General features: G+C 46.5%; 1 protein-coding gene across 4 annotated transcripts in view; it reads left to right on the forward strand.

The window, feature by feature from the left end:
* The window catches only part of Nep3 (M13 family metallopeptidase neprilysin 3), a 146,331-nt gene extending 138,142 nt beyond the window's left edge, over positions 1–8,189 (forward strand). For all 4 annotated transcript variants that reach the window (XM_050169639.3, XM_055064912.2, XM_050169641.3 and 1 more), the window contains one exon: positions 2,399–8,189. The gene's annotated coding sequence lies outside the window, so the exon portion shown is untranslated. The remainder of the gene's footprint in view (positions 1–2,398) is intronic.
* The last annotated feature ends 10,738 nt before the right edge of the window (positions 8,190–18,927 follow it).

The raw sequence follows: 18,927 nt of genomic DNA on the forward strand, positions 1-18,927 counted from the left end.
TTTTTACAGTTTATATAAAAGCTAAAGACCTTTCACTGTATAGCCCACACAGAAAATCCGTAGACAGCCACTTGATCTATGATCTCACACTTTCAGTCGATTACTGCCGGCCGACTTTCTACAAACACGCTGTTTGGAAGTCCATCGACAACTAGACCAGGTGAAACAGACGGAAACCCTCTACGCTTAGAATGTATGACCACACTGCACGTGACCGAAATGACAAGCCTATAGGTAGAGGTAACATAATTTCTTCGAAGTCTACAGACACTCTGAATACCGTTTAAATCCATCGTTATTAACGGAGCAACGCGGCAAGGCGAGCCCAACGCGCGCAGTTCGTGCCGGGGCGGGTCGTCTCGTTCGCCTTTTCGGGGTTAATGGGTTTCGGCGGCCGGTCGTGCTCGGCACGGCACCGAAATCGCGCGCACTCATGCACGCGCGCACATACACGCGCACGTACACACGCGTGTGAACGCGCGCGCGCGGTGGCTCGCGCTCGCGCACGTTACTTTCACTCGCGCGGGGAGCGCAGACACGCCGGCCTCAGCGTCCGCGGTCACGGGGTGACCCTGTCGTCCCACTCTGTCAGCGAGCGGCCGGCTGCTACCTTGCCGGCCAGCTGTATACGGTCGAGACGCCCGGGCTTCTTTCTCGCTCGGCGCCGTTTTGTACGCGCGCGCCGGCGTGTCTGATGTACGTGGCGTCGCGTTCCGCTTGCTCCAGCGAAAGTGGACGCTGATCCGAAACGTCGCTGCAGCATCCGTAGGCGTGCTGCTTTCTTTTTTTTCTTGTGTGCCCGGCACGTGCTTAAGTGTTGCAAAAACCTGTGCGCGTTCGGTCGAAGACTTCCGCCGCGCTTTCTTTTCAGCGAGTGCGCTTAAGAGACCTGCGAACCATTTCGTAATATTTGACTCCGCCAAGTTGGCCTGTGAGCGAACATTGGAATTGGCAACTTACGCATGGAACAGTGCATGTAGTGCACTGCGCAACACTAAGCCGCCGTGTTTTTCTTTTCTTTTTTTACTTTTTGCTCGCTGGAGCTTTAGGACAGTAGCTCTTAAACACGCAATACTCGCAGTCCTTAACAGGCCGTAAAATAAAGCTGCTGTTGCGGAAAGTGCGTAGACGGAGAGAAGTAGGGGCGGTAGTTGCATCCACGAGAGTAAATGCCCCAGCAGGCGCACCGTTGTGTTGTTTACGGTAGGTTATCAGAAGCGGATTCTCTGAATTGTCGTTGACAACTTCATTGACATCGCGCGCATACGTATATGAACCTTTAGCTGAACATGTGAGATGAACCGTGTGTCAGCATTTCTTCTCTTCCGCCTTTCGAGAAACAACAGTCTTTTCTAATCGTATAACAGTCATGAGCATGCCGGATAATTTGGTTACTTCAGCTGTCATCGTCTCTTTATCACTTGCTCTTTCGTGCTTATTCCGCATAGAAAGAAAGTCTGTCAATTACCTGTACGCACTATGCTGGACTGATTGATTTCTTTAAGTGGCTCCCAGACCACTGCGGTATCATGGGCAAAGAACATGCCGATAAAGCTACTAGGAGGACTCACGAAAATGCCGTGAAGGAACCCATCCCGCTATCAAGAACCGATGCAGCAAAAAAGCTTCGCATACTCACGCGCGATGCCACACGATCCATGTGGAACACGCCTGGTTTCCAGCATACACGAATGCACCGCCTAGATCCATCCCTCCTTCTACGCATTCCATCTGGACTATCCAGAATCGAGACAACTGTTCTCTGCCGACTGTGGCTTGGAGTATCTTTTGCGAATTCATTTGGTTGACGCATCGGAATGGCTGATAATGCTACCTGTGTGTATGTCTGTGTGTGTATGTTTATCTTTCTGTCCCCCCTTCCCCCTTCCCCAGTGCGGGGTAGCAATCTGGATATCTTCCGGTTAACCTCCCTGCCTTTCGCACCTCATTCATCTCTCTCTCTCTCTCTCTTAACGCGCGCCCCAAAAGTGTCCTTGCACAACTTAAATTCGACTGCCGAATCCATGAATCAAACAGGCAATCTCCTACCCGGCACTACAAATTTATAACATATGAAGCGCATATATTGATTCAATAGCAATTGTAGGCATTTATCTTATGCTTACGGAACCCGTCTATAAAGTTCGTATTTGAAGTATAGTTAACGTATGCCACGTTGAACCTGATGTTGCGAAGGCATTCTTGTTCTTTCCTACTGAATCCTCACGGCATGTCGCAAATCATAACATGAGTTAATTTTTTAAGGGGTTTGGTACTGAAGGCTCGTAGCGTACTAGGCGCCTTGCATGGCCTACTTAATATAATGCAGGGTCTGTTAAAAGCGTGGTTGAGTTTCTAATCATTCCTTTTCTTTTTCATGCCTCTTCTTGTTTTGCAGGCCACGACACGACGTAATGAAAGTGAAAGAGTCTGCCGCACCTACGCAAGCACACTTAAGGTCAGCATTTCTTGGGTCCCAGTCTCCAGGCTGCGCGACATCGGGACCCCTTCGAGCTTTTCCCTTACATGCAAGCGGTACAGCCTATCGAAGGATGAAAAACTGAGCGGGTCATGCTTTCTAGGCTTTATTTTCGTGTACATAGCGGATAGCGTATTCGAAAATGCGTACGTCAAAGGCAAAGCGAGAACGCAGCTGGCAACCATCCTCACATTCAGTGTTTAGAGTTAACGTGTAAGAATGTGCCTCGCGACTCTGCTTTCCGTGGTGTACATAAGTACTTGTTGCTTTTTGTGCTGTGTGTACCTGTTGTTTTGTTATCGTGTACGAAGAGCTCACGTGCTTACCACGCGTTTATACAGCCATACTATATGTACGCGTGTGTATGGGCATCGAAGTGTGAAAACGAGCAGTTAAATCGCCATAAAGAGAGTAGAGGCACACCTGTGACGAAACGGCATCAGCGCCACGGCAGCGGTCATGTCATTTTTACAAAAGCTTGAGCCCTGACAAACGAAGATCTTGCAGGACAACTGCCAGCCACAAAAGCCTTCATATTTCTTCTCGCCTCGTTTAGCGAGTATTGGTCTGAAAGATGGCATCTGCTTTTCGAATAGTCCAACATTGTTCACAGTTTGTCAGTTTACTAAAACATGCGATATACCCAGCCTCGTGCATAAAGCGCTTGCAAGTGACTATTGCGTGGCTTATGCTGCACACAATTAACGACGGTTGATAGAAAGGCGTGGGAAGTAGCAACATTGCTGAAAAGTACTGAGCAAGCGAAAAGAAAGTGTAACGCGTGTGAAGAAGTTACACATTTGGATAAATGTGCAATGGCGCGCGCCATTGTGAGATATGAAAGGACAGTGCGTGCGTGCCGGACAGCGTCCCTGTTCTTATGCGTGACATTGCACGAAGTCACCCAAAAACACGCTTTCACTCCAGAACCATGTTTTGTTCCTTATGATGCCCGGAATGTAAGATAAGCATCATAGCTGCTGAAGTTGGGCGATACAATTTGCTTCAACAGACGTGGCTGGACGAACATAACTGACAGGTTTCCAGGCTGCCAGATATATCTATCTTCAAGCGCAGTACGGCTACGTTTGCCTACCCGTGCGTACGTTTGCCTACCCGTGGCGAATGGATTGAATAATAAGTAACGAGCTCAAGTAGTGAGCTCAAATTGAGTAATGAGCTCTAGGCTACCACTCACTGTATCTATGTGCTACATTTATGAACGGCTGGCTCTGATTCTTAATGAAGTAGCGTTAATATCTCCAACTTAAGTGCTAGCCGCGAAGTAGCCTTATAAAGTGAACAATGCTTGCAATGCAGGTTCGTTGGTTCATCATGTCAGGGCGAGTTATAGGTCAAAGACCACAATGACACAAGAGAACATTTGACACACCCGGAATTGTGTGTGCCCGATGTGTCTTTTTGTGTCCTTGTTCTTCCGCTATAGCCATAGCCTTGTCGGTATAAAACCACTTTTCTGTCTTCAACTGAGTGTCATTTTTTGCTACCGGCGGACAACTTAAAGTGCTGAAAAGCCACAGCTCACAAAAGCCGACTAATTGCTTGACTTCTGCCACAAAAAGCTACCAAGTTGTAGCGTGACCACTAGCAAAGCTGCACTAGTCTAAGCGTGCGCTCTAAGACCGGACGTTAGTGAGCGCGATGTCATAGTAACTAGGCGTCACTATGACCACTCTTTGTTGCGGCAGAGATGTGATGCTGTTGCATCATCCTGTCAAAGCGAATGGCTGTCGTTTAGCCCATGTTTACGGCAATGAACGATCACGATGTCTTCGTTTGCCAAGGCTGTTGCTGTTATGGAATACACAAGCTAGGTACGGAAGCATGCGCGCAATTATGCTTACGAAAGCCAGATGCTGTCGCTTTCATTTGAGCATACATGTAATTAGTGCCGCCGTGGCACGGTCGTAGATAAGCGCGAACCTTCCTGTTGCGATAAGGGTGCCTACGAGGAGTTGTGATCTTGTTGAGAGCGCTTTGACACGGATGTCATTCAGTTGTCGAGATATTTCACACAGATGTACTATGTGGTTGATGGTGTTGCTGTTCTCAGTTTGTTTTTCGTATCTGTTTCTGCGCCCTTTATGAGCAGTTCAAAGGTTTGATGATACATTTCCATGCTTAGTTCGGTTCATGATGCACTTGAAATCTGTACATATCAACAATGACAAATGGTACGAGCTAAGTCTCGTGTCAAAGAAGTTGAAAGCCTATGTCTTCAAACACTAGGATGTGGAATTTTTTGGGCAGTTAGTGCTCATATATCCCAATAGTCGAGCCTCAAAAAAATTTGACACGAATGACAAACATAACAAAATCGTTTCCTGTACCTAGCTTGCGAATCCTACATTCCTTACGGCTGCACTGAGTGACGGCGCATTTTTTTTTTTCATATCCACATCTACTAGTCAAATTAATCGAACACAAAGAAACTACATGTACACTGTGTTCTTTATATAAGTATTCTGCATTTCCCTTTAGATAGCGCCAGCTCCAACAGGGTAAGTATGTTAATGAAGACATTTTGTTGACATCAGCCATCTGTACCAGTGACATTTTTCGAGTTTATCACGGTGGCTTGGCGGTGTGTACCGAAAGCAGTGATCAGCTTGCTCGTTATTGTGTTTCTGCGCTGCCTTTTGCGCACACAGGACGCAGTACTCCGCTCACCGGCAAGTATTTAACAAACATTTTAAGCCAGCAGCAGCGACCGACATTCAATGGTAGCGCGAATGACGTCTTGAAACAGCTGTAGGCACAGCTATGTATACACTTTTTCACGATGTAACATGTTAATTCGTTGTGCAGCCAAAGCGCAGTAAGACGGCGACAATACTTAGCATTACAGGGGCTTTGCCGCTCAGTAGAAAGCCGTTAAGACCATTAAGTTTTCCTACACCAAAGTCTAGAAGCGACCTTCAATAACAAGGACGGCAACGACTTGAAATTTTCCTACTGAACGCGATTTCATATCAGTGCATTTATATCTACGTCTTGTTACAAGCCCTGTATATCAAAGGCAAAACAAACGAACTCATACAAAAGCACAAATTTCAACACCCGACCCTCAAAATGCGCTAACGCATTGGCAGACAACATTGCGACGATGATGGATCGAGCTTATAAAGCTAAATTTCTGTGAGGCAGATGACGACCAGGCAGACACCCGACCAACAAGAGTTAATATAAGAATACATTAAAAAAGATACTGCGCCTGCCTATGAAGATCAGTTGCATTAAGCATCTGAGGAGCTAGAGCGTAGGAATTCTAAGCGAAAGCACAATTACATTACTCTTACGAAAAGCGTTTTCACCGCGAGCTTATCAGAGTTAAAAAAGAAGAAGAAAGCAGCGAAGAACCGCATTTGCGAGAAAAGCAAGCCCCTGCATGTCCCAAGAAAAATGAAAATATCGTCTCTGTCATCGAAGTATCGTCAAAAAAGCATGTTGTATGGAGAATGGGTCGCCATTAAGGACCTTCCATAACCTGGCGTGAGTTTGGTTCTTTGTACAAAACCGTTGTTTATATATTTACAGCCACATGTACAGCGCTATAGAAAAGAGGCTCTGTGTATAGCGGACAATGTCATGTAGCAGTGTACTCGTAGCTCTGTGAATTGGGAACAGTGGTCTGTCGCTTTCCACGTTGTATTTAAACACCATTGAGTGAATCTTGTTTTGTTGTCATTGTACACATAGCATATTCGCACCTTCCTTTCTCCTTTGTATTTTTTTTTCAAGCTTGTTTGTGTACGTTGTATGTCGCAGTGTTAGAGGTGCATTGTTCTCTATGTGCGTTCTGTACTCCCTCTGGGTGAGGAGTCGCCAGTTTTTGATCACTACTGTCAATATCTGTAAAGAAAGGCTGATGTTGACGGAGCTTGGCTGATATGTGCGGTTTAACAAGCGGGAAACCATTTGTTATTGTTTTTGCAAGTTACATGTGTCCAATTATATGTCTGGTGAAATCTGTTCTAGTTTCGTGTGTTTTGTCATGACTACGTGTTTGAGAATTGCTATGTTTTGCTGTATTGGAAAGCTTGCATGCTGCAGCCTTAATATTGGAGGCGTTAGGCCTTCTTCGAGGAAGTGTCACACGAGCCTGCAGCTTGATTCTCTACTGGACGTCAAAATTATCAGCCAGTCGAAGCCTCCACACAATGTGAAAGCGTTCACGAAGCTTCACGTGCCCAGCGATCAATAAACATTCTAACGGACTAGTTAACGCTCAGGACAGCACATCGTTAATATTCAAGCGTCGAGGTAGCACTAGATTCATGCTTGAATCAAGAGTGAAGACTGCTAGGATGATATAAGTGGCACTTTACCGAGATGAAACGACTTAACGCCACTGTATCACTTGTTCCTGGTGTACTTTGAGATTTGTTATGCAATTGTATACCACATGCTTATGAGGAAACATTGGGCTAGTCGACAATTATCAACGAGATGCAGCGAAACAAAGGCGAACACTCGACAATTAAGTAAAAAAGAGACGCGGTTTTAATCAAGTGTAACGTGTCCCGTTTATTTCCTCGTAACGTGTTAGTGTTTGTTGGCCTGTCAATGGTGAATAATACGACATGATTTGACGTGCCACTTTCTGAGAGGAATGCGCAGTCCGCAGCTTTCTAGAAAGCACTAGGAATGCCTCTCTGACGTGGCTCTTAAGGTCTGAGTTCTGTACCATAGCAGTGTACCTAACTAAAACAGTTAGCGTCCACCTTGCAAGGGAGCTGTGATGAAGTTTAAAAAAAAACTGCTTAGTTAAGGAACACGTTGGTGAATAAACAAAAAAGAAAATAAGGACACGCACAGATATCTATGGTGGGACAGCCTCTGAGCTCAGACATCAAGCATGTTGTCTCTGTTCGAGGGTGTCGTTGTAACGAAGACGCGCTTCTGCTTTTTAGAAATGGTAGTTGGGCAAGGTCGTACATCTTTGCAACAAAGTGAACTGCGCGAACGACAAGGGGCAGTGGAAGGAGACACGACTTGTCTCCTTCCACTGTGTCGTGTCATTTTTCGCATTCACCTTCTGCTTTTTAGCGCGTTCGGCGCATGAGTATAATCAAAGTACGCGCAGTTTGTTTCGAAGATGAACTTGCATTGACGTTCGTGTTTCGTGCATAGCGTGTGGATATCCGTACCTTAAACCTTGTTTTCTTTTCTTTTTGGCGCACCGTGTGCAGAGGATCGCCTCATTTTCCAAAGTGAAGCATGTTCTAATCTCTAGTCAAGTTATAAGCATGCACACTGCTTGACAAGCGTCTGCGGTTACAAGCACGTGTTACACCTATTTGTGTCAGCCGGACCGACCAGTCCTTCAGTATGTTACTTGTGCTTTATACCGATCGCATTGTACCATAGAATACGACTCTCTATGTCAATGACTGCAGTTACTTCTACGATTTTCACCCAAGATATTTTTTTTTGCTCGTAGAAAGAGTTCTATTTAACTGCACGCATGTATAAATATGTTTGTCTTGGCACTCTGATTACGTTGGAAATAATTGTCTCGTTGTTATTTGTATGATAATGAGAGCGACATTTTATGTTGTATGTTGTTTAAGAAACAAAAGAGAAATGTCCTTGAAGCTGAGCACAACAGCCCGCGGGGTCAGTGGCAATATTTTGTGTTTGTCTGTGAAGTTTTTCGAATAAAGTAAGCTTTGTTTGATAACATGAAGTGTCGTATACTGTACGTTTGCCTTACAACTTGTACGCGTGACAAATGCGCTCAATTTTCGCGCCCTTCTCAATCAGAACCGCATATAAGGGGCCACATAGAAAAGAGCCTCCTACCAGGTGCCCGTAACCTTTCTGAGACCCGCGTGTGGCGGTCCTCATAAAAAGAAAGTTGCCGAATAGTGACCGTCCATTTAAGAGTACGTGATTAAGGCAGGTTGTCTGCAACCTGCGGTTCCGGAAGCATGTATTGGCACAAAAAAAAAAAAAAAAGTTTTCTCAACAGGCTTAAATGTAAGCAGGATGTTACCATCGATTAATCTGTCTTGCTAGTGTCACAACCTATGTACTGAGGTGGTATAACGTATCGTGATAAGCACCAATTCGTGCTCTATATTTTGAAGCAGGGAGAAGGAGGAACAGCAAAGCGAAAAGAAAGGCATGAGGTGAGTGTGTGATCGAAAGGAGAATGTATATGGTTGTGCTTTCGATTGCAACGACTGACGCTATCCAGGCACCGGCACGGCTATAACATGAAAGCGGTTCCATGCACTAATTTAAAAATGAGTTGCACAACTTGCTTTTTGGACAATGGTCCGATAAGCACTTTTTGACAAACCGCTTTATAATTTCGCCCCCGTCTCAAACACAGTGGCCTTGAAGCACGTCGAGGTTTAATGTGGGGAAAATAAAGGCATGGCTACAATTAGTACATGACCGGGGTAGTTGGAGAAGTATGGGAGAGGCCTTTGCCCTGCAGTGGGCGTAACCAGGCTGATGATGATGATGGTGATAGATTTCGACTCGCGAAACAATTTGTTCGCGCAACTAAGTGCCATGGAACTGCGTTCGCTATGCACGTCGCCTCGACTGCCGAATCACGAAGCGCAGGCCGGGTACCTTTTTGCGAAATGGCGATCAACTTTGGCGAGCAGAACATGAGAGAATTTGTTTAATCGAGGCAATCGCCAATGAAATGCTTTCGCGCCACAAAATTCGCGGAGGTGCGTAGTATAATTTGAGTTAGGCCGCTCGAACTATACGCATGTGGTGAAAATTGGCCCTTTAGACATAATCGAAATAAGACGAGCATCATAGCATTGCAAAACAGCTTTACGACTTCAAAAAGAATAATAATAAAGTAGAATTTCACGGCGACTTTCGCAAGGTACCTAGATATATGGGTTGGTCAATCTGGGTTTGTTTTACACAAGCGCCATTTCTAGGCAGATTATCGCACTGCGGCGAGTGCGTAGAGCAAACATACAAGCAAGCCAACTTAGGCTGCGTTAGGTTAGGCTAGGCAAAGAAAGCTTCGATTTAAAAGGAAGGCAGAAGAAGAAGGCGGGCATGTAGACCAGGATGGCGTTTTTTTTAGCCAGTCACTGACGTGTGTGAAGAAGAAGATGAGAGAAAGAAACGAGCACGCTCTTCATTAACAGTTTCTTACTGGGCATGTTGTTACACACATACAACACAGGCGCGTGTCCTCTAGACTTCCTTGTGCTTGCATTTAATTGCATCTCAGCTAGTTTTATGTTCGCTCACAATTAGAAAGTATAACAAGAAGAGGAATGGATACAGGTAAACTCATGTGTTTGGCAGTAATAGTGGCACTCGTCTAAATGAAGCGCATGACGGTTCGATACCGTGACTTCAACGACCACATGTCTAAGACATCACCGGCGTTGGGCTGGATCTGAGGCGGGCAGTTGGTTCAACGGAGCAAACAGCAATGCGTGTCGTCTCGAAAAAAAAAAAACGACACATTGACGTGTAAATTACGAGACGCGCTCCGGGCGCCGGGCACTGCGCCGACGACCATGTGATTCGAAGGTAGTACATTCGCATAATTTTGAACAGCACTGTCCGACGCTGAAGCTTCAGCTTACACGCCCGCGCCATATTATTGCGGATACATGTAGCGTCTTCCAAGCACTCGTTCTGCTGCGCTAGTTTATCATGGCTGAGCAGCAACTCGTCCAATGGTGAACCTTGCTGAACCACATTTCCGCGTTATGCCTGCGGTGACTGGCAAGAGCTGCATAGATGATCGATCGCCCAGCACTGGCCACATGGTCTGCACGGGTCTCACCGGCGTGACTGTGGGTGCTCTGGCTTAGATCCGAGTAACGGGGCGAGTGGGCGTGTCCGGGTCTCTGTGCCGCGCCACCCGCTCTTGAAACTGGGGGACCCAGGTCGCGCTGGGACAATGAGCTGGCGCTGAGCGCGTTCGCTGCGTGCGTCGCGCGTTCGCGAAAGCGCGCGTTTAGGCGCCTGCACGCGTCGCGCGAGCCGCTCGCCTGCGCTCGGCCGCGATGCCAACCTGCGTTGCCAAATTGCTTCGACCGGCTGAGCATTGCCGGTCCCACGGCTGCGAGGAGGCGAAATGGCTCGAGGAAAGAGAAAATAGGGGCGCGGCCCAGCGAGGGAACGCATCCGCTTAACCTAGCACGCTTGGGCTTCCGCGCACCGGTCGGGAATCGCATTCCGAGCATGTGTGGCGACAGCTCTCGCATTTATCGCGCGCGCACATGCTGCGGGCGCCCTTCGATTCTCGACCCCACATCGCGGGCGCCGGGATCGGGCGGGCCTGATGAAATGACGGCAGGCTCGATTCGTGTCGCGTCAGTTAATCAACGACTCGCTCCTGCGCGATGCACCGGCTTGCGCGTCCCACGGGTGCGCGCTGTGAGCGACTCCCTTTTGTGACTGCAAATGCGGGCGGCGTCGTCCCTGGCGGAGCGAAGTTATAGGATGCTGTCGTCGTTAACACATCGTCGCGACGAATACGTATATGATCACTGCGTAAGGAGTAGATTCGCGTAATGACGCACAAAACCCCTCAAAATATATGTTGTATTCTGTATGGTAAGGCTACCGTCGTTAGATTTCACGTGAATAACTTTTATATTCAGGTAAGTTTGGCAAAGGTTGTTCGAATTCCAGTCTCTTGCACACGGCAATTAACAATAGAAAGACTACGCGACTCGAAGGTAACCCTAGATCGATCCCAAGGATCGTTCATCACGTACTCATTTAGCTGGCCACCTGTGTTAACACGGCGTCAGCGAACGCTTTCGAGGATATATAAAAGGAGCTCCTTTGAGCGCACGTGTTATGTAAGTGCAGCCGCATTATACTTGTACTACGTCACACATGGTGTACGATGTGCACCGCGGCTCATGAGTGTCATTGTCTGCTTACGTCCTTCAACCCTTCAACCAAGCAACTGCCCTCAGACGTCAACTCAGACACGTCTTCCGGGACGTTCAAGACAACACTCGACGGCGGTGCTCACGACGTGTACGACTTGAACATGCCAAATGTCAAAGCAGGGCTTAGCGATCGCTGGTACCTTGCGGCAAACGCAGCAAACGAGAAAGCAAGAATGCTTTTCCAATTTATACCGTTCTAAACGCGGGCACAAATTCAGCCTACATCACCGAGCCACGTGTAACCTTATTTCTTTACGCCGAGCGACAGGAAATAAAACGAGAAAAAATAATCCAAGAATACCTTTAGAGAGAGACGTTTCCTATTCAAAATAAACAAAGAGGCAAAGACCAAAAGTTAAACAAGCAATGTCTTTTTTTTTTTTTTACATTTCATGAATCATGGGTTTTGCTCTTCCAAAAGTTTCGCGTTATGCACACTTTAGTTTTGGCTTGATACAAACTTGATATTTTTTTTTCGTGTTCCTTCGTCAGTTTCTGGCCAAACGAAAACTTATTTCGAGAAATTGAATACATTGGTAAGACGTCGTATAGACAAGACAATCATATTTATATGTGGGCCAGCTTAAGCTACTTATCCCACAAGCACTAACTGTAACTTCGGTCCTGCGGTATTGCAGTCAAGCATCAAAATTTTTAGAATGAGCCGGTGGTCTTTATCACTTTATTCATTCCAACGTAGGGAAAGACGCGTTTTAAATTGAAAGCGTTAAGGGCCCCGTGTCGCAAAAAATCTGGTGTCGGCGTCGTCGTCCCCGTGAGCGACAATCCCACGTATATATTTAGGTATATGTATGTGCCATGACTTGCTATATGACATGCGTTATATGCGAGTTATATTGCCACACCATTGTATCACTGAAGTCGCTTATACCTTGTCTTACATTCTTGACAAATCATAAGAAGCCAACAAACACTGATACCAAGGACAACATAGGGGAAATTAATAAATCAATGGAAATTAAAGTGGATGAAGAAACAACTTGCCGCAGGTGAGAACCAAACCCACATGCGAAGGTTGTGGGTTCGGTTCCCACCTGCAGCAAGTTGTTTTTTCATCCACTTTAATTTCCATTAATTTATCGTTTCTTTATTTCATTTATTAAGCACAAGTAACTTCCCCTATGTTGTCCTTGGTGTCAGTGTTTGTTGGCTTCTTATGATATGACTGATAAAAATCTGGCCCCTCGGTTAACCCCCTTTCTTCTCGTTATATTCTTGACAAAGTTATTCCTCGGAATTTTGAGAATTACAGCCCACAAGCAGACGTCATGAAACAAAACACCGACAGCGCAAGCCTTTTATGTTAAATATCTTCAGACGGAAAGATCAAAAGGGCGAAACAATTACAGAATTCTGAAAAGGGCGTTATTTTTTGGGCGCGGCTCTGCATGCACTACCTCCGAGATCGGCCTACGAAAGAGGCCGCGTTTCCGCGAGAAATCTCGCCTACATGCATAGCTTTCAGCGCCAGAGTTTTCCGGTAAACCTTACGGTTACATAAACCGCACTTGTCGGGAAGCTTGAGAGGCAGTCAGAGATATTTGAATGCTATCGCGTTGCACTCTTAAAGGCCAAGCTTAAGCGTCCTTCAAATTTTTCAACGATGTGTTATCCGCAAAGAATGGACGCGACCAAAGACTCGCTTCAAACGGAGTGAAAAGAACAAAAACAGCCCAAGAAACATTCCCTGTCCTGTGTTCTTTTTTTTTTTTTTTGCCGTCTTTGTTCTTAGCATTATGTACCAACTAACCGTGACAGCAAACTCTCCTGAAACGCAATGAGCAGCGATGCCGGAGTGAAGCTCGTACAAGAGGCTCCGGTGTCATGAAAGTCAAACTACATATATAAAACAAGATGTGACCACCTGAAGATCAGCGCCTTCTGCGAGTCAATTTAGGGCGTCAACCTGGCACCCGCCAGAAGGTCTTAAAGGTATAGTTTCTCAGGCTAAACGGACAGCGAGCATGTAAAGTGGCAAAAGAAACAGCGGCGTTATAAAACAAAACAAACCGAAAAAATTTGGGTAGCATGGGAGGCTTGAACTGGCATCGAGGTTTTGTTGCTTGTTATCTCCAAGTCACCTCTCGCGCTAAGTCGTCAAGCTTTTGCTCATTAGAGCAGCTTACAGAGAGCTTGCGCCCGCGCGTTTCGCAAACACGCCCACGACAAGAATCTTGCCAGAAAAAGAAAGAAAACAGAAAAAGGTAAGGTAAATTGAAGTGCATTAAAGCACACACAACAAATGTGCGTAGGAATTACGAATTTGTTCAGCAAGTTTCCTTATTTATTTTTTAAGGCGAAAGCCTGATATGCCCCTTCAAGCGGAAAATCCGACGTGCGTCCGGCGTTAACATCGGATGGCGGGATAATTCACGTGACCAAATGATGACGTCATGTTTCCGACGTTGGACCTGCTGCGGCTCGCACCGCGACATCCCATGGTGAATAGCCACGGCGTCGGACGGTCGCCGTGGCCCACCCCCACAATTGACTTAAGGCGGATTAAAGTGTAAGAAAGTGGATTAAGGTGGATTAAAGTCGATTAAGGTCGATTAGGATGGATTAAGCTGTACTAAACGGGATTAAGGTGAATTAATGTCGATTAAGGTCGACTAGGATGGATTAAGGTGGATTAAGGTTGGTTAATTGCCTCCCTGACCAATGTAGCCTGCTCTTCTAGGTAAGCTCCCGTGTTTTATGTCAAGACTATGCTCGTGGAAGAGAAGTTTACCGTACTTTTGCTCCAATATTATACTTATTACGCCCACTTGACGTTTAAGAATATTCAAAAACTAATAGAAAAATTTTCGTATTTACGAATAGCGAGTACTCAATTGGAAGTTTCGCATATTCGCACACCTCTGTAACATAGAATTTTATACAATAATTACTAGAGGGAACTCTGGCGCTGCAGTCGTTGTATTACCATGGGAATGATGGGAAGTACATGGATTTGTCTGATCTTCGTGCTTGTGGATTCAGACGTTCTTGTGGCTTTGTATTTTGCGCTATATAACATTTATTGTCGTAAATTTCAGCGCAATCTATACTCTTCGAAGTGCAGAAGACGCCGCGAACACGCAGAATTGCTATTAATTGCAACGACTGAGCTGGTCCAGGCGGCCAAATCGAAACGCACCAAGCGTCTCAAGGCACTGGCATGCCCGTGATAAATTCATAATGTCGTTTCATTCGCTTCTCGATACATGCGTCCGTGGCTTAATGGTTTCAATATCAGGCTTCTGTGCTAGAGTTCCTGTGCTCGAATCCTGCCGTCGGACAATTTTAATGACGTTTATTTAATTATTTATTACGCAGTGCATTGTGTAAAATGACGAGTTGACAAAGCCACAAAGTCGTTTGAAGGACGAAGTTTAGGCAAATCCACGTACTTCCCATGCTGGTACAACCGCTCTCATTGTAGCTCTCGTAGTCACTAGCGCCAGAGTTCCCTCTAGTGATGATTGTATGAAACTCTATGCTCTGTAATAGTTCATCCCATTCTGCGACACTCCACCTACTAAACAGTTTTGCCCGAAGCAGCCATCGCGCGAGCTCGGTCCACCCTCGTCGGCAAAGCTGACCCCGATTGAGCTGCCAGAGCTTAACACCCAGAGAGTCTAAAGAACTCGACAGGTAGAAGCCTAGTCGGCTTGCATACCCGAGATTTAAACGCCGCAAAAGCAACCCGTTGTTCTTAACACGCGTTCATATGGAAAGAACACAATCTAATCGAGATTTCTTTGTTCATATGGAAACGCCAGGACCCCCTTTTGCTAGCGCCGTCTCGGCCCGAACTGTCCTTGCTGGCGTTTTACAGCGAGTCCCACAGTTTGTTTACGTGCGGAGGAGGCCGGGTCGGTATCGAGTGTCAAACAAAAAAAAAAACAGCTATCAACACAGCCTGCACAGGACCCCCGAGGCGGCCGCATGAGATCTGCGAGCGCACGCGCATTTCAAAAGGCTCGGGTACATAATCACACCTGATATAGCGAAGCGTTTGCGAAATCGTAACTATATAGGTTTCGGGCACGTAGTAAAACAGACCCTAAGGACTTCAGCAGAGTGTGATATATACATACATACGCATACAGCCTCGCTGTCTCCGATGTACGACTATAGGGATATATATTTGGGAAGGCTTTCATTGCGATAACAATTATGCGGATGCTCGAGGCACATTCGCGTAGTCACGATTAGCGCCAGCGCCGTCGTGCTGTCATGGTATCGACTGGGATGCGCGATCCGCGCCTTGGGGGGTTACACAGTCTCCGGAGAAGCGCAATGCGTTTGGCTACAAAAGTGACGAAGCTAAACGGACGCTTGGCTCAGTCAGCTCTGCCGGAGACAAAGCAGCGTTATGGCATCCGGCGCTACAGCGTGAGCGTTGTGCGCAATCACATTAGCATTCATGCGGAGCAGCTGTCTGCGTACTACACAGTGGTGTATGCACTCTGAGTGGAGCGGGCAGTAAATGTCAAGCTAAATGTGCTGCGTGCAGCTAAAGGATGCTGTGCGTATGCTCCTGTCTGAGCGGTAAAACGTCAAGCTAACGCTACCTAATATGTGACTTGGTGCAATTACTAACGCCAGCGGGTTACCGTCGGTCTCATCTCGGGCGCAATCGAGGTGCGATGCCTACACTGCCGGCGCCCGTCACGCAAACGTCGTGAGATGCCTGGTAGCTGCCGTGGCGCACTGTTCCTATACAGCACAGCGGGAGTTGCATTGCGTCCTGAGTCGCGCCAACATGTCGCTCTCGCGAATAGCTATAGAACAGCGTCCGAGGAGTTGAAGCGCGACACTAAACTTTGCTATCACTATGAACGCTTCACCTTTCGGGTACAACTGCCAGGTTTCCGAAAAGCGAAGCTTTCATAGCGTCTTGCTGCACCTTTGAGATATTAAGCATAGCTACCATCGACGGCGCATGTGGACACTGATGCCGAATTGCGCTGCACTCCCACAACTCATGGAAATACATGCACGCACACACATACACCGTAGATACGTAATAAGAAATTCCGTGTCCGATTGTTGATTTCGAACACCGTTCCTCCAGCGCAGAATCCCTATGCTCCAACTATTATGTCATGGCAGCACCCATAAAAAAATTAATATGAAACACCCTTACGAATTTCCCTTGTGCGAGCCAGCGCTTTGAGATGCTTGGCTCGTTAACCACGGCGCATATCAACAACTTATAGAAAGAGAGCGACCGTATCTTCTAGCTGACGATGAATATGGAAGTTACGGGACGCGTTCGTCACCAAAGAACGTCTCCTATAGTATGGGTTCTACAAGGTTGAGCACGTATTCTAAGTTAAGTAGGTTTAATTCAGTAAGTTTTAATGCTGAATAAAACTTCCACTTGCTCTGCAAAGTCCACCTTGGTGGGCGAGGAAATTCGCGGCGCGTCTCTCATCGTACTGCGGCGCTGTGGCGTCACGGCAGCATGATCTGTGAATAAAAAGACCTGCAAATTGTGCATACTTTATATATCGTGTTTCAATGCACCTTTCTCTAAAAGCAAGGAAGCTTCGCTTGCATGAACCACACAGTGCCCGCGTTCCAGCGTGAACGTGCATCAACAGACATCAGGATATGCTCAGCACAATTTTTAAGTAGTTAGGTTAGACCCTTGGTCATTCTTCTCTTGTTCGTGCGAGCACGTCGCCATTGGTAATCTCGAGCGCGGAAAGCGTATTTTTTTTTACTCTCAGTATTTCATGTTAGAAACAACTGAAATTAAAAGGTGTTCGCCAAAATATTAATTATTTGCGGTTTGTGACGGTGCGCAGCCTGACGAACAACGTGTACAAACGACGCAGGTGAGTTTGAGGGAAAGTGAAGGTTCTGAAAGACGCGGTATAGCAAGTCGTATGGGTGACGGCGCCGACGGGATCGTACTAGCGACTTTTCTGTGCCTTCTTTTGTTGCATCTATGTTTCCATTTCTCTTTATTGTCACCTGCATGGCTCCTCCTGTATGGACCACACGGGGGTCAGCAATATCGGTAAATAAATAATAAATAAAATATAATTTGAAGCTTACCCATGGTGAGTGTGGAAGGAAGCAAGCGGCGATAAATATACCAAAGCCTTCAGGGAGACAGAAACGGAGAAAGTGGCGGCCCGTACAAAAAAAATTATGCAGGTCCAACACACATGATGGCATCGACGTGAAGCGAAGGTTTAATCAAAAGGCGTGTGATAAATCCTACACAACCAACGGCGACACACAAAACTGGGCATGTTTACGTTCATCCCATGCAGTGTGCAGCCTCATGCCATGTTCACATCTATCGCACCACAAACGTCAAGCTTCAATCACATATGAAATTTTTATGGTTACTGGGCTACACCGCTTACAAGCTATGCCGAAATGGAAACACTAGATCAGGCGGTTGCGCAGTGCGGTACGCCTACACAGTGACGTCTCGATGACGAAAGTGATTATACGATGCTTGTGGGGGATGGAAGAATGGCGATGGCAGGTGAATGCGCACATGCAACCTTCGTATGTACGCGTGTTAAAAGTCTCTTAAGCTTCTCTTTATATGCAGATATATATTCTGAGGTATCCAGCTACTCGGCCACAGAAGCGGCCACACCGAACTCAGGAGGAATGGGAGACAAATGTTCGCATTAAAAGAATAATAATAAGAAGATGAAATGACGACCGAAGGTGATGAACCAGCACGACGAAGACACGACGAAGGCGTAATTTCCTCGCCCGCGTTGGTACCAGAAGGAGAGCGACAGGAAGAAAGATAAACGTTTATTTCGCGTGGCGCTTGGCCCGCCATAATCGTTATAAGAAACAAGCCGCGATGGGGGCAGAAAGGAAGAGAAAACACTTTACAAAAGCGCAAATGAAGCAGCGCAAATTTGAACGCAAGGGCCCCCAGACACGTCCTACTGCATTGTAGAGAACATCGCAGCAAGCAATAAGCACGGCTGGTTGCAGACATCGTTCTCCTCTAAGAAAAGCGAACGGTCAATGACGTAGAAGCACGCGAATCTTACTCCCACAAAGTGGTAAGAGCGGGAAAGTAAATGCAGGAATCAAAACGGCATCTCAGAGTGCGCGTACAACACTCGCGCTGTTTTCGAAAACAACTTTTCTCGTTCACGGCAGGACTGCTGCGACAAAACACGAAGGCATTGTAGACGCACATAAAACTACAGGACGAAGCGTAGTTGTTGCAGCGATGTAGCACAGGGCGCGCAGGAAATGTAAAAACGAAGAAAGAAAGAAAGAAAGAAAGAAAGAAAGAAAGAAAGAAAGAAAGAAAGAAAGAAAGAAAGTGCTGTGGCGTCGGCTTGCATAGTTTCATGGGTTTCTTATCTGTCTTCATGCTTTATGCCCGTTACAGCTTTGACTTCATGATGAACTGTGAAAATCAGCCCGCGAAGAAGTCCTCAAGTCTCGTCCGTGCCCCAGTGCAAATGGCAACGCATTGTGTCGCACACATTTTCAAAAGCGTATTATCATAGT

The sequence above is a fragment of the Dermacentor andersoni genome, chromosome 3, assembly GCF_023375885.2.
Source record: "Dermacentor andersoni chromosome 3, qqDerAnde1_hic_scaffold, whole genome shotgun sequence".
NCBI lineage: Eukaryota > Metazoa > Arthropoda > Arachnida > Ixodida > Ixodidae > Dermacentor > Dermacentor andersoni.